The sequence below is a fragment of the Bombus vosnesenskii genome, unplaced genomic scaffold (assembly GCF_011952255.1).
Source record: "Bombus vosnesenskii isolate JDL3184/JDL3185 unplaced genomic scaffold, Bvos_JDL3184-5_v1.1 scf7180000013455, whole genome shotgun sequence".
NCBI lineage: Eukaryota > Metazoa > Arthropoda > Insecta > Hymenoptera > Apidae > Bombus > Bombus vosnesenskii.
The window spans coordinates 97,865-121,486 of NW_022883063.1; the positions used below are offsets into that span (position 1 = coordinate 97,865).

Below are 23,622 nucleotides of genomic sequence, written 5' to 3' on the forward strand. Positions count from 1 at the left end.
GAAAAGTACTTCTCGGCCTTGACCCGTTTCACAACTTGAAAATTCTCCGGCTTGATACTTGAAGAAGAAACAACGGCAGTGTCAAGGGGATGAGAAACAAGTAACGTTACACCACCGACACAGGAAACTTCTTTTTATCTTTGAAATCTGCAAGCGGCTTTGCTGTTTTCCCATGATTTCATGTACGAGTGATTTGAAAAACCGCGTCGAGAAGTAGGTCAAGCGTCGAGCTGCGTATCCGCGCGAATAAATTCCAAGCGGCGAGTCATCGCCCACGCGGTTATTCGTATCACGGTGAAAGCAACACACGGCCAATGTTATTTTTGTTTCGACGAAAGATCGCCTGTGAACGATGATGTTTCTTCGATATCAAAGTCGAACGTCTGTTCGACGTTGAAAGGGAGGAAGAAACAAGAAAAGGAGCTCTTTCTTGCTTACTACGAGCTTCTTGGTCTTTCGTCGTCGATAAATCACTATCTTTTTAGAAGATAACGTAGAGTGGAAAGAAAGATTGATCTAGTACTGGAAGATTTAAAGTCCTGACTTGACTGCACTTAGAATCTGTTTTATACGTGGTGATTCAGTAACGATGTCCATGTATTACAGTAAACAGAGATATACATCTCTATTGAAATTATTGGAATGTCGTAACGCGTCGGTGACCAAATCGTTATAATCGTACGCCATGTATTACTAACAAACATTATTTAAAATGAAACTTTAATCGTGAATAACTTGAAAAGTGTTTGGTTAATTCTACAATAAAATATTTTTGTGAACAGAATGGTAAAATTTATTAATATATAAAGTTTCTACTAAACTGTAGCTCTTGCATTCTCTTCTAAAAAATTTGAAGAAAGGAATGAATTGTGAATGAAATTTTCATACAATTATTTTCCAATACAAAACATTTATAGCAAAATTATTAGCATTGATCATAAACTTCAGAACATATTACTTCACAAACAATTTCAAATATACTCTCTGATACAATCTTTGTGATCAAGAATCAAACACTAATTAACACTATATATTTAACATCGACAAGTGATCACTTTACACTAAAAACACCAGCAGAGGAGACAGAGCTTTTCGCCATGATCTTAATATCCATACCCATAATTATCGATATTGCGGTCATTAATAAAGCCTTTATTGTCGTCGTTTTTTATCCGACCATCTCGGAGCACGTTCCCTCGTGAACGCTCTATCGTGTCCGGTTCTCGATTTCCCTTGTTCATAACGGTACACCGTGTTCAGAACGATCGAGGCAAGAAGCACAGCGGTTGGTACGACTCTTCCTTCTTCCTGTTTCTCGTGCAGGAACGATCGGTAGTCGTTGGTTCTCCCGGAGAAACGGCGCGACGAAAGCTTTCGAAAGACGCGATCGGGCCCGGGGACAGATTTAATTATTCATCCGTGGCGTTCTGCTTGCTTACAAGCACTCGCCGCTCTTGCCGGGCAAGATTAATTGGCTCGTTCCCCGCTGCTCGAGGCGGAGATTAACGACGCTGGTAATGAGAGCGGCGGGATTATTTCGGAGCGACGCAACCGTCTCGCTGACCTTTGTCGATTCGCTCGTTCGCGGTTTTTCCAACACGCGTCAGCTCCTGTCGATTCGTCTTGAGAAATTATACCACGAAGAGCAAGTTTGGAACACGAAGTTTATAGCATAGATAGTATAGATAGTAGATTAATAGAAGTGGAAGCGAAATTTAGCACGAGAAATTACGAAGTTTTAATAGCATTGTGAATATTCTCTTTTTGTGTAAATAAATTCTTCTAACTCTTTTCGTGTATCGTGGCTACAGAAAGTATTTGCATATAGTACTTACCCAGTAATTTATTGATCAAGTTGTACATTTCATTTTCACAGTATCAAATTAATATAATTATATACAAGTACTAGAAAATAATGCGAAATTTAATATATGTACTTGGACCTAATTAAGTACGTAAGTCCTATAACAGATACTTTTTGTTCTTCAACTACGTTTTGAAACGCTTCGAATTTCTCATTTGTTAATTTCCTTCGCAATTTGCATGAATTATTACTCAAATGAATCGGTGCAATCAGAAATCAAATTCAGGCTAGCGAATTATAATATCGAATAAATAACAGAAAATACGGAGATAATCAATTTTTAGTAATCTTCATCAGGAGTAGTTCCCTAGAAATAGAAAAGTTGCTGTTAACAATATATAAACATTGAATAAAACTCTCTTGGAGGTAATTATTACAATGTAAACAATAAATTCGTAAGTAAAAAAAGGAGTGATCCGGGTATTTTTTGATCGGGCTTCATATTTCTATCTAACATTCGAAAAATGAAAGTAAATATAATCAAGGTGAAAATAGTGTGCGAAAGGCAAACGCAATAAAATCGGAGGACATTGAAACACTAATCGATTTTGAGGAACCTCTTTAAACAATCAGCTCCTCCGTGATTGTAGCAGACGATGAACGCTTGCCTCGTGGTCAGAGAATGCGGCAGAGCGGAGAGAGGATGCTAGCTCTAATCATTTTTAATTTAATTTGTAGCGTAACAGGTTCATCGGAGATTATCTTGAGCCTGTCGGCGTGATAAATTGTCGCACTCGCGAGTTTACCGTAAATCGCTTCACTCTATCTGCTACTTTTTATACGTTACTTGTTGCTCTCGCTCTCCTTGTCGATTTCTGCTTTTTTTCGCATAAATTCGGCCAGCGAGTGCACGCGGCTCGATCGCTCGCGGCTTCTCAGTTGAAATATTGCATCGGCACCGTTGATACGGCTACATTTATTTTGATCAGAACTATAATTATAAGTCACTTTACCGTTTCTCATCTTTCTCTATTTTCTAATTTGCTCGTTACCTTTGCACAATTTTTTTCCGCTTGCCTATCGACAATTTCGCAATAGTTACCCGAACAATTGCAAAAATTCTTTAACAATATTTAAAAAGCTCAAAGTATTATGCGCAATCAGTCGCAGAGGAGCTCCTCGTCAACTAACAATTTCGCGATAGTAACTTGGCTAATCGACTGTAGTAGAAGATCTTTAATAATTGAGAAATTCCAAGAATTCAATGAATTCCAAAAAGAATAAGCGTAGAACAAAGTACAATTAGGAAATCACGAGAACGAATGCTACAGGAGGTCAGTGCGGCACGTCAATAGTTCGAACGCCATTTGACAACGATATATTTGACATTTTAATTAACACGAGAGAGAGACAAAGGGTAAACGTCGGCTGTGCTAAAGAGTGAGGTTATTTCTTTCTCCATCGTGTTCCATTGCTGTGGCGAGGAGCTTGATAAAATTTCAGTGACCAAAATCCAGCAGGAGGACACAGAATCACGAGTCCCGAAGGGGACGAGAAAACGTCCATGACTGCTTATGGACGTCAACAGAAGTTAAAAGAGAAAGAAAGAGAGAGAGAGAGAGGAAGAGACAGAGAGAGAGAGAGAGGAAGAGAGAGAGAGAGGAAGAGAGAGAGAGAGGAAGAGAGAGAGAGAGGAAGAGAGAGAGAGAGCTCGACCATTTTTCTCTCGGTTACGCTCCCTTTTACGCTCTCTCCAGACTTTCCCAGCTCTCGGGCCGGTTTTCTGTACGCGTAATCCTGCGTGCATGTATGGAACAGGGAATGCCGCGCCGCGTGGAAATACCAGGGAATCAGAGCGGCAAAGGCAAATTAATCGCTGACTTCGTGGTATCGGGGCGAATTTATATTCGACGATGGATGGAGTCCATGGCGTGGCGTGTGCACGGTGAATCACAATGAATCAATTATATTATAAGGGACCGCGCACCATTCGCTATCTATCCTCTCTTGGCCAAGTATCCTGCCCGGGAATGGCCTCCGGGAGATTCGAATTGCGGTTTAAATCACCTGCTGCGGCAGCACGCTGCACGAAGATCGAGACAGACGAGAATCAAATTACTATTTCGCGAAAGGGAAACGTGAAAATCGTAGAAATGTTCCTTTCACCGTTTTTCTATAGCTTCTTGGTTTTATTTTTGTGCCTACGAGAAAAAATAAGATTATTTCTTAACGATATTTTGTCGACAACGATGACTATTTATTGTTTAATATATTTATTGTTATTAAAGTATTTCTATCCCATTTCTAAAATTACACATTCTTTAAATTTGATTTTTTTTTTATTTTAAGCGATAACTATTCTCCTAACATACTGTTCGTTGCTTCTTTTTGGGTTTCCAAAAGATTGTATCAAAATATAAGAGGAAGAGCAAGCCTCGGTTACAAACACGATCTTAGATTCTTAGATAATTGGAACGACGCATCAATAGAAGTTGAAACGTTGCACTATCAAATCGACTACCAAACCCATCAAACTGAAAGACCTTTCATAAAACTAACTTCAGCGTTTATTAAAATAGGGATGATGATTACAGATATCTATTTATTGTCGAAACATTTCAATTCTAATCTTCTATCTATAGTACATTTTAATGCACATTACAAATCCATAATTTCTAGATGGTAGAAATTGTAGGTTTGTATGACATTCGAACGACGTTTGATCAGACCGGTACAATACAATGTCTCAATAAAACGAAACGTGACATGGAAGAAACGAACGAAGTAAATACTGAGAGACGGAAGAGAGAAAACCGGAGCTCGTTAACATTCTCTTGATTCGCCGGCAAACTCGCGGTCCGATGGGCGGTAGTTTTTTCCCGAAGATATCTCGCGGCAGTCACGACGTTTAAACGACGTCGAATTAATTTGACGGGCCGAAAACGGAAAACAGGGTGAAGGAAACGTTTATTTGAGAACAAACAAACGACCCCGTGTTCGTTCCATTTTGTCAGGGTTTTAACCGAGAAAATTGAAGGGGCGTATAATATAATGGCGCAACCGCAGCCTTCGACCGTAAAAATATCGCTCGCAGAAATTCCGAATGTTAATTTGACGACACGGATTGATGCCTCGAATGTGATACGTTTGGAAAAATTCGTGAAATCCTGGACGACGATACTACCAAGAAAAAAGACATTCTTTTGTATTATGTTGGTGAGTATGTATCGTTAGTGTGTTGGAAGGAATGCAACATTTTACCTTTTTTTCTGTTGTTTGAAACAAGTAAGTCAAAGTTCTGAGGACGAAAATGTAAAGTTGCTTCCGTTCAGTTTGAGAATTTAATACTTAAGATATATGGATATGGCAACAAGTAAATTTTTCAGGATCTGATATTTACAATTATATATATTTCATTGACATTGTTGAGCCAGATTATAGAGTTGATACATAATTATGATATAGGAACATAGATGCAACACAATTTTCAAGATTTTCAACGGAAATCTTCTATCTAGATATATGCGATTAATTGAAAATGGAAAAAACTAGATAACTAGTTTTCAAGCAACGTCTAAATGACTGCTTAATAGCATGTCTTATCTTCATCGCATTAAATTCAATCATAAATTCGAACCAGTTTTGAAATAAAAACAAAGAGGAAGAAACAATAAACAGACCACTAAAACAAACCTCTTTCACAGAGAATAGCAACACAAGTTCCTCCATAAATCCGTCTCATTTATAATCGCCGAACCACTTCAACCCCAGTATCTCTCATTCAAACATTATGTTGAAAGGCTGATGGTGAACGGTAAAACCAAACGACGAGACAAGTTGTAACTTGCGATAAATGAACGATTTGCGTAAGCGACTGTACAAAATTTAAATATAGATATTGAAGATTGTACGTGTTAATCCGTCAAACTCGCAAATTTTCCGCGCACAAACGTTTCTTCGTCTTCACGTGAAAAGATTCAAAATAATGGCAAACGCGAGGGCGAAGAAAGAGAAATAAAGAGAGAGAAAAGGACGAGATCGTCTAGATGGAATTAAAACGGAACGCAGGAACATCACGGAGAACAAAACTTGGAAAAGCGGCTGCTGGATAGAAATGTTAGCGGAAGAACGCGGAGCCAAAATTACACAGCGCTTCCGGCGGCCGCACGAGCACCGCGCCGGTGATATCGTAATGAAAACTCCTAACTACGCTAACTTCTCGCCTTTAAAGTTGCTCGCCCACGCCGTGAGTAAATCTTTCCGCGAGGTTACTTAATACGACGCGACAATGCAGAACAGGGACGATGTTCCGTGACTTTCTTTTATGTTGCTGTATGATTTTTCTGTTTAAATGCTCGGCCAATCATCGTTTCGTACACCTTTAACAACACTGTGATATTTCACTAATTTTTGATATCGTTCAGAGCTGATTGCTCTGTTCCATTCGTTCCCGTATTCGCAGTTCATTCAGTTGTTACTCTTTAAATGGTGTTCTTGTTGTTGTTGTTATTTTATATATTATTCGTGCCATTCAATATAAAAACTGATGTAATTTCTTGTCCACAAGAGGTACAAGTTTTAAAACTAAAAATACCAGAACAGACAAAGCAACCGACACATAATTATTCATAGAAATTTTATAAATTAACAGCGATGTATTTTGATAGATTTAAAAATGGATAGAGAATGGTTCATTCTCTTTGCGTTATATATTTTTTCATACATCTTTCATTTTGATTCCTTTGACACACGTTTTATAGCTTACTCGTACTGTTAATTACAACTTTTCTGGAAGCAGTCTATTTTTTAACAAGCGACGCATCCGAATTTTGATTTTGATAGCGCTCCTTCTTCGTAAATACACGACGTTGTTTTAAAAGTTCTTGAAACATGAATGTGGCGATATTATGAATGCCGGCAAAGCTCGTCGCGTGTGTCGGATAAAATGAAGGAAAAAGAGTGACACGGTTGTATGCGGAAAACCGATGTGGAGTTTTGGATTACGAGAAAGTATACGTTTACTTACGTCGGTGCAATTTCGTAGTGAGATAATGAGAAGCCTCACAGGGGTCAACGAGAGGGAGCGCGGAGTCGGAATATAAAAGAGCAAGAATGAAAAGCGAGTGTAAAGAGCAACGAGTTAGCATCACCGTCTCAAATTAAATATTACGGTTTGATACGAACTCGTGTATCTCTTCAGGATCTCCATTTACTATTTTCTCATCACAATCTCTTCGAATCCTTTCGTAATTGGAAGACCACGTTTATCGATCTCTTCGTATTTATTGTTTATCCTTCATCAACATGCAATTTCGAAAATATGAAAACCTAAATATTCAAACACTTGTCCACATCTTTTATGAATACACCACGTGTGTTATACGAAATATTTTGAAATTTGACTCGCTCTATTATGAGATTCAACAATTACGGTTATGTTGGCAAAATTTAAAACATGTCTGAAATTATACATAGAAGTTGGAAAATATTTAGAGCAAGTATATATTTTGTAAAGATTACAAACATTCAATTATCCATTATATTAAAAAGCGTTAACAGTGAATGAGGCCGTACCTAACATTTATTATATACTTAAGACGACTCTTTATGCTATGTACTAATTTTTTTCAAATATATATTTATTATAATAAACTAATATAAAAGAAAAGATGTTGTGCATCTATTATTTCCTTATAAAACGAAACAAGCTTCTGGAACAACCTAATACAATAAAAATATTATGCAATTTCCATATACATACCAATGAAATCCCAAAATGTTCTATACAACACATACAATATGGATATGAAAGTTCCTGTGAAAGTATCCAAATAGTTTCACGAGTCAATGTAACTTTTAATCGTCCGGAATGAAGCGTTTCAACATACACTCGAACAAAAGCAACTCTCGGAGTCATTTGAACCGGAAAATATTGTGACCCTCCACAAGCGTAGATAAGTCGATAATAAATTCCAGGGCGGACGTACTATTACTTAAGAGCTTGCATTTCGCATGCCCGAATTGCGTCGAAACCGATGGTTCGTTCGGTCGTTGCTGACTGCGCAAAGTCTCCGTTATGGAGATCTCCCGACTTCCTCTCTCTCCCTCTCTCTCCCTCTCTCTCTCTGTCTGTCTGTCTTTTCAAAGAATAAAGGAAAATTTACGGTTATTACGGACGGACAAATAAACGCAATCGCGCGAAGAATTACGACACGGCGAAATTTTCGCAAAAGTTTGAATCGACGATTCACGAAACGATTCGGGATACGATCCATCCTCGCACGACTTGCACGTGGAAAAACGTCGTCCTCGCGCGTTCGCAAGTCGTCGTCGTTCTGTGGCGCAACGACTCCTTCATGAATTCTTCATGAACCCCACGGATTTACTTATTAAATGCACGACGTTCTTGCTTGGCGGTAATTTACCACCGATTTTCCAGGATATTCATGCCTTTGAGAACGATCGCTGTTTTCGCTGATTGTTTGAGGTAAACAACGCGACAAATCGATCTTCTCCCTTGGGAGCGTGTGATTTCCAATTTAACTTAATATTATTTAACGAAATTTTTAAAATGATTTTCATTTAAAGAATTTATGAGGTTAATTTACTAGCATCTACTGCGCGGGCTTTTAAACGTAAACAGTTCATTATATTTCCTTTTAGTTCGATTATTCCGAGTATTATATCTTATTTATTTTTAAAATCTAAATTAAGATCGCTGTAACAATATATTATGAGTTCTTACCCTGCTCCTTTGTGTAAAGAAATTGAATGTTTAATTGTCTTTCGTGACTTTAATTTTTTAAAATGCTAAAGAATTCGAAAATTCTTGCAGATTTCAATATACTCTAAACTATACCTATCCTGACGTACGAATATTCACATCATAGTGAACAACAATATTTTATATTTTACGGTTGAGTAATACTTATACTGAATAGTCAAAAGGATTTTTAGTATCATTTTCAAAATTGAAATTAAGAATCATATTTACTTGTTCGACCGCTTTGCGGGCAGACGCGTTATATTTATATTTCCTTACTTTTATATATTATATTATTGGTCGAAAGCAACGCATCATACATCTGAGAATTCGCGACCAGTTAGGAAAACAAGGCTCAGTGGCCTGCAAGCTGAGAGTAATGGAAGGGATAATGGTCGTCAATTGACGAAACAACTCGAGAATATTTATACAGATTCATTAAGGTATTTCCTGCTTGAGCAAGTGAAGTGTCTTCTGTGACGGTGACAATTATAAGGAACTAGTGATGGGTGGTCCCATCAACGGTTGCTCGAGGGTAGAAATGGCCTTTGAATATTGTACATGGCAAAAACCCGCTTTTCGCGTGTTTTATCAGAATGAACTATTGTTCTAATCCATTGAATTACACTATTGAATATTATTATTACACTATTGAACTAATCCATAGGGTTATTACCCCAAGAAACGTTTTAACTTGAAAGATGTTTGTAGTAATAAGGGCTTTAACAGTAAAGTAAAAAATGCTAAATCTTATAACGGTTCCTTAGGATTATTGCGGGTCCGAATAAGTACATACAGATGGTGGCCATCTTGCCCGAGAGATGGATTATAGTTTGTAGTAGGATCACGGGACGTAACATTACTGTTTCACGAAGGATTTGAATTTTCAATATCTTCTTAAATTACAAAGCAAGAAATCTGATTTAGTAATAGTATCGTTATCTGTATTTCTATTTGCGTTAGGACAATTGCGGAAGTAACGAACTTGGCTGGAAGTATGGTTCGCCGAGGAAATAATCGGGGAAAATAACGAGGTCCTGTAGTCCGCGTGGCGGAGAATGATTCTCAAAGAACGCTTGATAAATGCGCCACTGGTAAAAAGGGAAACTCATTGTAGCGACAAGGCTAGGACTGGTTTGCAGCGTGACTGACCGAGCATCATAAAACGGACGGTGGAGCCACGCGTAAATCGTACGTGAAACGATGCCTGTTATCAACGTCCGTCATGTTCCTTATCACTGGGCGTTCGAGGGTCGGACATTGGAAATGCGGCCAACGTGAAACCCGAATTACCATATGAATTGCAATGCCTTATTTTAAGGGCTGCGATATTACAAGAATTTCAAAGAAAGATATGTTAATGCGTTTTTAGGAATGTTAGAAGATTCTTAGGAAAGTTCAATAATCTTGCAAATAGGTTAAAAACTTTTAGGTTTTGCGAATTCTAAGGGATTGGGAAGATTACTACAGCTTACACGATCCACAGGATTGCAAATATAACAAGGTATATCTAAAGAATTTAAAAAATCGTTCGAGTTCTAAGTATAGGTTTTCAATACGGCGGTCTGGAAATCCAAGGTTATCGAAAGGTATCAGGATTCATAGGAATTTCCGCGAAATTCTTCGTAATCTCTACACACTCCTATTGTGATTCTTGAGATTCTCGAAATCTACAAAACTCTAGATATATCTTTTCCCTGAAACTCTATGAAATCCTTTAGAACCGCAAAAAAAAAACTAAAATTCCCAAATTCCACTTCTCTACTTGTATAATTCTTATATTTCACGAAACCTATCGAGTTTCTTTACTCTACTTTTATATGCAATTTTCGTCCCCCGAATGTAAAAGTGCACCTCTATCATATTCCACGTTTCAGAAGTCGAAAAACTTGGAGAACTCGGTTCGAACAGATCATCCACTGTGAGCGTTAGAAACAAAAGAGCATCCTGACTATGCAGAAACGAAAGTGCGCGGAACACAACGGATCCCGCGACTCGGTGGAAAAGCCGTTTCCAGCGGAATAATTAGATTCAAGGCCGAGCGGAACAATGCCTCGCCCACTTAGGGACGCGGCGCCGTGCGTGTCTTGCCCTGTTGCGCGTACTATTTTACTTTATGCATTGCCTGTTGGTCCCGTGCAACCAGATGCTTCCTCGTTTCCTTCCATTTTCCCGGTTTTCACGCACACTGAGTAATCGGCCTCATAGTCGCGTCTCCAATTCGGTCCTGGTTGGGACGGTTTGTCTAGGTGACTCAAAGAGGGAAACTCGCTCAAATTGTATTTGGGGAATGGAACAGAGGAGGAAAACAAGGAGTTGGTATGTCTGTTTAGCGATATAGGAGGAGGTTGTATTTGGATATGAAGTTTATCGTTTATACAGAGCGTGTCTCATTGTGTTTGATCAACTCCTATGCGAATATCTTTGTTTCGGGGATTGCTTCAAGTGAGATTTTGTTGTCTTAATGCTAGCTTCCGACTATTTCTTGGTAGATGATCGACCGGTGGTTCCAGATTTTCTTGGAAGATGATTACTAGAATGGAGAACCACATAAATGCTGTTTTACTTGTTCTACCCAATAGAATAGTAATTTATAATGAATCGTATATAAAAAAGCTTTATCATTTAATTCGGATTTTGATTTATATATGGACAACAAATTTATAAATAAAGAAGAAAGAAATATATAAGAAAATAAATTTTTTATAATCGAAAATGCGGCGTGTTGAAGACGCAGCTATGTAAGTAGAAATGAACGACGTGGCCAGGCTAAAGACATCTTGAACAAAAGAGGTACGACCGCCTGTGAATAGAAACGGATGACAAAGTCAGACCAAAGTCACTGTCTGTGCACCGAAGAGACGCTTATTAGACCATATTTGATGAAACTAACAGTTATAGAATAACAATGATACAGATATATAATTTATAAACTGATAGTCATAGCACATTGGAATTTTGTGCAGATTTTAATTATTGCTTTGTATTCAAGACACAAAAGCATTTTTCTCTTATAAAAAAGACAATGCTCTAAACTGACAAGATCTTTTACTCAAACGACGTTTTAAGTAACCAAATCATTCATACTATAAGCTTGAGATGATAATTATTGAAACATACGCCCTAGTTCGAAGATGCACAGATTAAATCAACCAACGACGTCGCCGTAAAAGAAGGTTAAAAAGAAGGAAGGTTAATATTGAAACGTGACCGCGATGAAGACGGATCAATTTTTTCTGTCAGTTTAGACAATCTGTTTCGGGTCTCAGGAGTCCTAGCGAATCCACTTATTTCAAGTCTTCCCGGTACCTCATCGTTCGAAACAATTCCATTCTCTTCTTCCACATTTCCTTTTTTCCGCCTTGATTTTCATCCGTTCCTGTCCTCAAGGCTGCTGAGCATGCGAAATTTCGAGCGCCAGGCGAATAGAATCGTGGCAAACAGATCGAAACAGAAGGAGGAGGAGGGCACAAGGAGAGAAAAGAGGAGAAGCAACAAAAGAGGAGAATCCGATCGCTCGAATCACCGACAAATATGAGTGCCTCGAGCGTTCCGGAGGGAGTCATCGACCGTCTAAGATTTCTCGATTTTCGTCTTCTTCCTGCCTGGATTCAGCTACGTAATATCTCCCAGGACAAGTTTCGAGGAATAATAGAAAATGTTTGGACACAATGTTGAGACAACTTTCCTAACTGAGCGACTCCCATACGCGATAATTTATGGCTACGGATTTTTTATATAAATAATTCTTGGAACAGATGGATTAATCCATACATGCAATTGTTGAAATACGTTAATTGGCCTCTCAACGCGGCGAATTACTTATGCAGGATCATTTCCTGGCTACTGTACGATCCAAGTTAATCTTTGTATCCATCGACGCAGTTGTCTTTAGATCTTAAATAAATGGAAAATTCAGTAAGTGAAAAAGGAGCTGAGACGTAGTCTGACTTAACAAAATCATTAATTTATGTTCGTACTTCAGAGCGGTTAGTTTTCAACAGCACATACGAATCTTTCATTGTCGTAATTCAGACAAATTACACATTGCTGATGATTATCTATTCTATTGTAACAGTAAACACCACTATTTATCAATACTTGAACACTCTGCTCAGTATATTCAATTTCTGCTTCAGTTCGATAGAAAAACTAGATTCTAGAAATATCAGTAACATTTAACACGACTGCCACGATAATTTATTGCACCGGATATTAACAGTCCATTTAATAAATGTTTCCTTTGCATTAGCATCTAAAACGCGTAGAAATGACATGGAAATCGGAGAGTCTAAACGAAATAAGCGCGTAACGAGGAGATGCTCGTTTTTGATACTCAATACACACCTCTCAAATTATGCTAGCGTCGGTTATCGTTGGCATCTTACACCAGTTAAACGTGTTAGGAGTAACCAGGCAGCGAGGCCGTGATATACGACCGAACCGCAGTTTTCTCCTAGCGAGACGAACGAGCACTGCCACGGAAGAAAGCCAGGAAGCTATGCAAATCGAGAAAACGACCGTGAGATGGATTAGCTGGACGTCAGGTGGACTAATGGATATTAGAATCCTGGCGGGGGATTAAGGAGGTACGTATTTCCCCGCGGTTCCTGCCACGGTTCCCTTTGCGATCGATGAACTTGGTAAAATATATGGTATTACTCGAGCGTTATTCATTCTAAATCGATATTCCGTTAATTTCGACGATGGTTAATCTGGTTGATATTTGAACCTTCGGTGGGCTGGTAATCGAAGGATCGATAAGATCGATGATTGATCGACAAGAACGGATTCCTCGTTGATTAAATTTCAACGGGACACGATAGAAGGTAGAGGGCTGTGCTCTTTTGACTAGCGTCAAACGCCGCTTTAAGCAATCTAACTTTCAAATTGCGTGACCCCGGCAGACGTCCGCGCACGATTTAAACGCGACGATTTCTTCCCTGTACAACGTCGTCGGGGAAATCTCATCCCGTGAACCGAACTTCCAGCCACACAGTGATTCTCTTGAAAAGTTTACCGCCACTCCGGCTATTGTCTGCCAGACTACGTCAAGAGCGTCTACACGTCAGAAGATCCTCGCGAGTTCTACTCGAATCAAGCGGACCATGCTCGGATCTCGCACAGAAGTCTACTCTCGGGCGTCATCACCAAGCAGAATATTTCCAGACGCATAGAATATCACCATTCCTTTTTCATCTTCCTTGATGCTATCACAATCGGCGTCGGATGGATGTCAACTAGGTATTACCGTATAATTACTGTTACTAAATTTAGTAACAATCTCTTACAAATTTAGGAAAATGATTTGCAGCATACCATACGAAAATAAGTTATAAAATAAAGATAAAGTTACTGAACATTCTATAAGCATAACAGAAACTATACTTGACTTGATTTGATGAACAAAAAGAAGTTTAATACGAAGCAGCTGCAGACAGCAATAACCTGACAAATTTAAGGAGATATATTTAATTCCAAAATCAAATGAAAAACGTACAAATGATTGTGAATGTTGTATTGAATTAAACATTCTTCTTGTACAGAGGATATTATGTTCTTTTAGCCGAACACTAACAAAAATTACGCTTAAAGCTAACCAATCATCATGGTGTTAATACATATTTAAGTACTCGAGAGAAAAAATGACTTCAAGTATCAGAACGATTACTGTGAAAAGTAAACAAAAACGCGACGGAATGCACAAAATACATGGAGGATAGAGTTTCGATACGATACAACATTTTCTTTACGCACTCTCGATTAATTCGAAAGCAGATTGCATCGAGGCACATCCACTTTCACTGCGAACCCCGAGAGAAGAAATTACGACGGTGGCCGTAAACTGCTTCTGCCAGGCATGCGCGCTCGCCAGATTTAATTAAATATTTGCACTCGGTTTAATCTTGCCTCAGCCGTTCCTTCTTCGCTTCGGCTTCTCTCGATTTGCTGTCGCCTCTTATCCTCTCCCCGGCCAGAACAGCTCCCTTTCATCGTCCACGAATAAATAATTTCCGACGATTTGCATCGGAATAATCAGCCTCGTTCCCGATCACGATATCCAATCGATGTTTAAAGAGAAAGAGACAACGAGACAGGTCTTTCAGTTCTTCTTTGTTCGTGGCTACACGAAAAACTGTGTTCCAAGTTCAAGGATCGTGTTATCTAATCACGCTCTCGCGATAGTGATTCAGAGTTAATTTGGTGTGATCGATTGCTTCTTTTCTTACAAGTTTCCTTCTTTATTACAAGACCTGCATTTTATATATTTGCAACATCATGGAAATAATGAAATAATTGGAGAATTTCGCAATACTATTGTACGATCAATACGAAGAATATTCGGACAATAACATAAATTTACACGAGTGAATGATTCGACGATTCAACGAACGAGCCAACGATTGATAGCATATTACCCAAAACTGATCCAAGTCCGATTCATAGAAAGTAGATTGTAATCCAATATGAATTTACCTGAAACACAAAGAGAAAGCGGTTTATTATAAACAATTCTCTCACGGACGCACGTGGGAATGCTATTATGGAACGCGTAACCATTATTACAGCTTACATTACAGATAAGATCTTTATATTCGATTATATCTACGATAGTTTCTTTATCGAATAACACTTTCAATCCCTTCTTTCGATCCACCATCTGTAAATCTCTACGGGTAATTGGGCAAGCATATTTTCGCACTTTCCGTAGACAAGCCAAATCGTTTGTGTCCGCGCCTAACTTCTTTACTCTTCCAAGCTTTCGAAAAATCTGAAATCTTATCGGAGCATTTTATTACGTTATACAATCAGTCTTTAAGTTATTTCGAAGAAATTAGCGTAACGAGTTAAATCTCGCTTCAAACGTAAATGACCCAAGCTGCCCTACGAAGGGTTAAAAGAGACTCCTCCGTAAATCCGTAAATCGATCTTTTAGCGTAGAAATAAATATATAATAGAAATATAATATATAGAATAGAAATAAATACCACGCTTTGAACACAGTCGATTCCTAGCAACAAACTAGCATCGCAAACTTCTCATGAAATTTCCTCCTCGAGGCACGATTTCTCCGCGGTGAGATTTAACGCTAATCCAGTCGCTCAGAACGCTAGATGTACAACTTTTCGCCGGATTAAGTCGGGTAACGTAATCTATTATGACGCAGGGGACGCGAATGCGAATTACCAGGATGTTCAATTACACAGATTCTCATTATTGTTTCGCGACAAGGTTGTTCACGGCCGCGTTTGCAGACGGGGACTGAAACGAAAGAGAGCTCGACGACGGCAATTAGAGGCGATTCGAGGCGGATAACGAGATCGTAACCGAACGAGCCATACCGTGAAACAACGTATTCGAATTTTAAAGGGCTATTAATTCGCTGGATGCTCGTGTCGTTAAAATGCTTAACGCGATATGTCGAATGTAATGGAACGTCGCGGCTTAATTAACGGCGATATCAGTTTGATAATTGCTTGACATCCACTTTCGTGGTTTTGCTTCACCTTTTTCAGGTGATTATACGTACGTATAGGTTATATGTGTATATGGGATCGAATGGAATTATATAGCCGACGATTAACGAAATTTCGTGTTTTACTTGATTCGTGTTCGAGAGGTAATGAATAATGGATTTGGATGGAGGCGTTGCCGGTGGAAACGCGTCGACAGGAATATCTTGGCCTTCGACCGTGAAAGGTTAACGCGTTACGTTCGGTACGCCGTGTCTACGCTTTCGACTTGCACAAGAATTGCGACATGCATCCCTCTGTTTTTCTTCTTGTTGTACTGAATCGTCTGACAACGATAAGTTGAATTTGCTCATTCGCTTTTATTGAAATATGTAGGGAAACCGTTTAGTTTCGAACGTTTAGTTTCGATGATACGAATGTTATTCATTAACGAAAGAGGGTATATATCATTTAAAATCTAATCTAAATATGTACATACGTGTAAACGCAAGAGAATAATTAAGTATTCCGTAGAAATATTTATACGGCTTTATCCGAGAGATAAAATATGCGACGAAGGAGATAAGATGCGAAAAGACGTAAATATTACGTAAGAGATTTCCAATTTTAGTTCATGAGAAACGTATTACTACATCAAAAACATACATGCAATTCCACGTTCAAGGCTCTTGGTTTGAATTTAAGAAACGCTTATTGCAATATTACAGTCGCTGGAACCTCAGATCTCGAAGATTGCAAATAGTAAAATATATAGTACACCGAGGTTTCTAACTCGAATGGAAAATTTGTCAAGCCACGATACGATTTATTTTTCGAAAGAAGATATAATGCGCTCGTAAAAAATAATTTGCTAATATACAGCGTATACGTTGCAGTAGAACTCCATTTATCTGATTTCGATTTATTATCGGAAAATGAATAATTTCCATAACTGCGGTTTATCGATTCTCCCTATTATCTATGACTTTTCGTTCACATAACAGAATCCAATCAGCGGGAAATCACTTAATCAAACACTAACTGAAGCTTCGTTTTAATGCATCTGCTCTTAGTTATCGAAAAGTCGAAACACTCAAGAAAACTGATGTTTATTATGTTTTTCATTTTTGTTTCATTTCATTCAATTTAAAATATTTAATCGTTGCTTCTTAACAGCTTGTATAATATAACTTTACTTAGAAAAGCATCGGGAACTTCAAATATTCTAAAATATTTTGAAAAATAAGATAAGAAAATACTAAAGTCGTTTTATGTAAATAAAAAGGATAAAAATTCGTTGCAGTAATCGATTTTCTGTTGTATATATATGATATAGTATAAAATAAAACATCAACTATGAAAGGGTTAACAATTTACATTACCATAAATTGAAATAAATTTTAAAAGCTCCTATTACTTAAAAGCACCACAACGAATTTCGATATCCCTGCTAAACTACACGTTTCGTCAGTAGCAAGTTGGTTATCGGAGGCTCGAGAGCCGCAAAAACATAGGCATCGGTTGCGAAAGCGTTAATAAAGTGGGTGACATTAATGTGTTTTCGACGCATCGCGATCTGGAGGTGAAACGTGTTGCGCAAAAATAAAAAACGTCGTTGTCGACGTTGCTTCGCGATGTAAAAGAGTGTTTGTCCATTAGCATCGCAGCGTCGTTACATCTCTCTTAATCATTCGACCAAATGAGCGAAAAGCTGCATCGCGCAGCTTGAAAAAAGCAGAAGCGTGTATTCGTCAACGAGAAACCGATAAGAAGCAAAGCGCGAGAAAAATCAGGAAAGAAAAGAGTCAAAAACGAGCACTACCGTTGAATTATCGGTTTTGTTTGCATCTAAAAAGATGATCTTCACGCATAGTACATTAAGACGGCAATAGACGGCAATTAGGCGATGAAGGGTTGAATTCACCGACGAGTTGAACAATTAACCGTAAAGAGGGAAGGCCAGCGGTTGAATTCGCGAACGGAAACCAACGTGAAACGTAATTTGGCACAAGAGGATGGTCAGTCTCGCGTGTCGTCAATGTGCGACAGAAAGACGACCAAGATAATAACGCTGATATGTAAGCGACACTGGTCCAACTCTTGAGAGAACATTCACCAAATTAGCATTCTGCTCGAAGAAGAATTTTAAACCTGCTCTGAGAACGCGTAAAAATTACCGTGAAATCGTTTCCAATAAAACTGAAGTGCTTGCTGGAGATATCTCGAACTCGCAGGCGTCCTGTGGTCTCAGATTAACTCCTGCAAGTGTCCAGTAATTAAAATTAGGGTTGATACAGCGGAATGAAGAACTATTAAATTAGAATTCTATCTTTTTATTCAAACTTCGAAGTTTTAGCAGCGAACCATAGTCGTTATCGTTTGGGTAAGATTTCAATAGGAACTGTTAGAATACGATCATATATTGTCAAGGAAGGATATTGGAATACAAACTACAGAAAATATTGGAAAACTCTGACCTACATATTTTACGACATTTTTCTGGGATCTAAAGGAATTATACAAAAAGAAAAGCAATGCGCATCGCATCAACAATTGTCATACATTTTAGTTTTAATTTCTGAAATTTTTATTTACAAATCCCCTTCTGTCTTTCGTGTTGTTTTATTACTCTCAAAAAAGAAAAAGAAACAAAAAAACAAATTACAAAGGTTGTCGGCACTGAAATTAACCGAATTAAAATTGTTTTATCTCTACTAACTTTCAATTCAGTAATTATAGATGTCACTGGTGAAATAGAGACACGATTATCAAGTTGAAGAGATTAAAGATATTTGGTGTATATCTGCAATATTTTGTATCGTATGTTTCATGTTGCATTTGTATCTTATGCTTCCTAAACATTCTTTTACTGTTATGACATCGTGCAGTTAATAAAAATATAATAAAATCTACCAAAAACGATTTCATTCACAAGCGTGTTAAATCAACGGTCAACGCATATCAATGAGCAAGCAGGTGCTCGCAAGATCAGCCTGGAAGAAACCCGCTATCGGGAGTGCAACGTTGATCTAGCCTCGACTGAAGCGGGATAGAAAGTACGCGATCGCTTACGTAACGCCGTAAGCGCAAAAGAGCGGCGAAGGAAATCTTCTGAGGTGTCGATCGTGTCCTGTCAACTTTGAAAACCATCGCATGTAGGAAATAAGAAGCGATACAGGCCCGTTCTGGCTGACGTCTGAAGATAAACTTTGCATAGCAATTTAGTTCGCTCCGATGCTTGGTATTCTGTCGTGGCCGCAAGAATACTCTAGCGCGGACAGCGAATAGCCACACAGCGCCGTGCATACGCTTCAACGCGACGAATTTACACGTATATTTTCAAATAAGAAGGTCTGAAAACGTGTAACTTGTTCACGAACCATCGCATGAGGCGCGCTAATTCTCTAGTATCTAGAATATCGGCACGTGCTTCTGTTGCCCTGTACACTTTTACTTCTTTGAAGATAATTAGTAGCCTCGGTGTTGTTGAAGTTGGTTGAACAACGGTACCTTAGATATTAGAGATTCTGGGGATTGCAGACTGACTTTAGAAATTGACTTGAGGCTGAGGTATTGCAGATTGACTTTAGAAGTCTTCCCGTTTTAAACTGTTTAATGCTATAATTGCTCGACATGAATATTTCTATGACAGTTACTGTAAATGTCACACTTGTGGTCTCGTAAACCAAGTTTTGTGTAAGAAACTTTTTGATTATTTAGATACAGTTCAGTTAGGTACATAAATTGATAAAACCGATATTAACTCAAATGCATACAACGATAGAAAGAAGTTTCAAATAGCAAACTTATGGCTTTTCTTTTGCAAAGTAGTAGTTTCTTTTAATCGTTCTAGCGAAATTATGAAGAGAATACTAGAATTCTTACATTATTATTAATTTGCTAATTAATATTATTAATTGATTTGGCAAGTGATACATGTATGCTATAGACGTTTACCGTATGAACAACTTTTACAATTTTCCAATTCTAATTTTCTAATTTTTTCGAGCAGAACAATTAGATCACTTATACAAGTAGTTTATACGAGTTAGTTATACGTTGCTATATACAATAACGTCGCTACTTCTATTGTAAAACGTGTTAGTATTACACAAGAAAATCGATTGGCACTGGTAATTCGTAATTTCTGACCTGTCAAATTTCGCTAATAATATTAGTTCAAACGTGCAAGAAGATCTACGATTAAATAAAGGAATCGATAAAGGTGTTGGAGAAAGAACCTAATAGACAGACAGAGGAAAGCAATGTATTTGTTCCGCGCGGTAGTACTCGTTTCTCAAACTTCTAAGTACAGAACTTTCTACCAAGATGAACGAAACTTTCTCGATCTGCTATTTCGTATCTCGAAATCTCACGAACCGTTTTCCCATAAACTCTTTGCGCTCGTTTACTTCACCAAACGCTATATGTCTCCAGTATCTTTCACCCCTCGAACAAATCGGAGACGCTCCGAATTATCCTTTCCACAATGGAAACAAAATCCCAAACTTCGAAAGGGCGCCGTATAGACGGATAACCAGAGAGTAGTTTTCATATAGCGGAACAACGAATGGGTCATGCGATGAAATTCAAAAAGGTTAGTCCATCTTGAAAAAGAAGAAGAGGATGGACGCTATCCGAATGATGTGGAAGAAGCGGTGGCTTGTACGAGCTGTAAAGGAGGGGCGTGAAAGTGGTCGACGCGAATGAACGAGCGCAAAATGCTGCAGAAACTGTAGAAGGAACAGAGCGGATAGATAGAGACGCCTGGAAAATTTCTTGGGACGTCTCGCAGATTTCGGTTCTCGACTGCTTTCTCTTCCCCCGTTCCCGTGTCTCGAGAATCGTCGTAAAAGCAGGTTACTCGTTTCACGGGCGAAGAAAAACGGCCGGAAGACGAAGCTGCACCGAGCCCGCCGACATTCACCCCCTTTACACAGAACACCGAGTTTACACCCTTCCGGACACGAAACCGACCCTCTTTCTTCGACCAGCCTCTCTCAAGGTCTTCTCTCCGAGAAAATCAGCGCCTCGAGAATAAGAGCGTCTTGTTGACAGAGCTTTGACCGATATTCGGTTGAATCGTTTCGTCGGGATTTAAGTGTTATCGCGAAACCAACGAGCTTTAATTACTTTTCAGAAATACACGGTAACGTATAAAAAGAAAAAGAGAGGACCAGATAAGATTACTTTTATCTATTAACGCGTAGGGGTGTATTTTTTATACTATACAATTTTAATAAGTGTAATATTCGAAGTTCCGTTGAATTTGATTAGACTATTTAAAATACCATTGCGTGGTCGTAGATAGAAGCTGCGGTAGGTGGTTTTATGGAGTGTTTGAAAAGTAATTTTTCTTGTTTCTCTTCGAAAGAGAATAAATCACTCTCGAAAGGCATTTAAACTTTCTCAGTTAGCGAGTAACTTTGAACCGTAACACGGTAGGCGAAAACGGTACCGTTAATAACGGCGATTAGAAAGCGACCAAATTAGGTAGTAAAAATAAAAAATATTCCATCGAGTGGAAAATGGAGGTCGCGACGACGGGGATCGTCAGCGATACCCGTTCTACGGTATTCGAGCCAACTGGATTCGATTAGCTGGATCGCACGTACGCTACTCGAGAGCACTGACCGACCTTGCGATCTTCAACCTGCCTTTCCGGCTTGCCAGCATGCTGCCCAGAATATTCATCGGCCTCGCCGAGCTTCTGTTTCGCGAATTCCTACTAAAATCAATAATCAAAAAATACTTCGAGAATACAGTTATTCATTTTTTATCACAATTGATATTCCAATCGTCGAATAACTAAAGGACTCGTGACAAAAAACGACACTCGTTTGACTTTTCCGAGGAGAGTAAGCAAATACTCTGGCATTAGAGAGATATCTCTCGATTCCTTTAAACACAATATTCAGTATATTGCATAATGTACTGCAATTATATCAGAGAATAGCTATGTCGAATTAAATTATCAAGTGACAAACTTCATGACGAAGAGTTTGATTATTATTTCGCCATGTTTTTCTCTAGATCCTGACTGCAGGAAGTTAAAAAAGAAATCAGGAAATGTGGCGTAAGCCGTTTTTGTTACTGTTAACCAAAAGTATTTGGAAACGAATTGAAATTCTATTCTCAATCGCATTACGAACAATTACCGATTCCCTGTTTCGTGTAACCCTTCCACTAAAAACAGCTCGAAACACGCCTCAGTTCGATCAGAATAACCGAATCTAATTACCGAATGATTGCCCAGTGAACGACACAATCGCGAACGATCGCGTGAAACAAGAAACCAATTCAGTTTCGTAGATCTCTGTGCGATCGGAGGGGACCGCCGATAAAATCCAGGCTCGTTCGTGCGTGCCGACCAACGTGCACGCGCGTGCAAAAGGGATGACAAACGTTCCGGGGGTGTAGTTTAATCCCTGCACCCCATGGTTGCCAGTCTACGAGCGAGGCCGGCTCACAAAAGCCGTCGTTAGTAACTTTCATCCCCCCGGCCAACCCCCCAAGCTCTTCGTCCGGCGGCGTTCGGTTTTTAACTCGGGGGTGGCGCGCGGAACCGGTGTTCCGGCGACGAAGGTAACGTATCGTTCCAATTAATTGTGTGACGGAATGGGATTATCGAGTTAGAAATTTACGACATTAAAATTCATAAGCTTCGGCGACAGATAATTAGCCGCTCGTTCCGCGTCAAGATTTGCTCAGCGTTCATGGATTCGCGCGCTGCACTTTCTCGTGTACAGGCATTCTCGCTTTTCCACTCGAGTTATACGTTCAAAAAACTCGAAGAAATCTTAAGTCAGAGTTATTGATGGAATTTTTATACATAATTTCTGTATTATACTTTTGATCGAGTCTAAAGTCTGCCTGGGATGTTCGAGTCCATTACAAAATTTGTTTATCATTTTTCTGATTTACCTAGTAATATTGCACCCATATCGGAGAAATATATATTTAATGACGAAAATAAATAAAGGTAGAATTTAGGTATACAAATGAAAAATATCATGTTAGTAACATATATTTTCACACAGAATTTTACAATTGCAATATTAATAAAATTCTACAATCACACGCTACCTATATTAATAAATACCCCTTTGATAATAAAATAAATAAAACTTTACGATTAAATTTTACAAAATATAGATTATCTGACTATCCTATTTGTCAGACTAATTTGTCAATTTACTAATAGTCTTATTAATTGGTAAATTATTATGTAAAACGGCACCTATTATGTAAACAGAAAGTATAAATACCAATGAGCTACTGTCTCAGAAAAAGAGAAAACAAAAATGAGCGAGTAATGGAATATTCTACTATAGAATTCTTAAATTAACAATTAGAGAGAAGGAAACAACAAAGTATTATATACCTATCTCTTTTAACAAAACATCGATGATTGAAATATAAAGAACAGGAATCGTGATCAACTCGAAAGACTGTCACTATCCTGTCGGCCCGAGTTTTCGTAAAAGTAGATCGTCATGAAACTCGATAGGATAGAGAAACGTACCAGTCCGAAGAACTGAATATGATAGGAAAGCGTACCAGTCCCAAGGCAGCGATTCGATCGTTAAACGGACGTGGTT

The 23,622-nt window shown here is 38.5% G+C and overlaps 1 protein-coding gene and 2 long non-coding RNA genes across 3 annotated transcripts in view; 2 read left to right on the forward strand and 1 right to left on the reverse strand.

Moving 5' to 3' along the window:
* LOC117238359 (mucin-5AC-like) overlaps positions 1 to 23,622 on the reverse strand; it is a 176,324-nt gene that overhangs the window by 25,754 nt on the left and 126,948 nt on the right. The window lies entirely within an intron of this gene.
* Positions 2,996 to 11,691, forward strand: LOC117238362. The gene is made up of 3 exons (XR_004494192.1): positions 2,996 to 3,007; positions 6,374 to 6,379; positions 11,314 to 11,691. It is a non-coding gene; the product is annotated as an uncharacterized LOC117238362 (long non-coding RNA).
* On the forward strand, positions 12,518 to 15,195 carry LOC117238360. Its single transcript, XR_004494191.1, has 3 exons — positions 12,518 to 13,156; positions 13,613 to 13,811; positions 13,882 to 15,195. It is a non-coding gene; the product is annotated as an uncharacterized LOC117238360 (long non-coding RNA).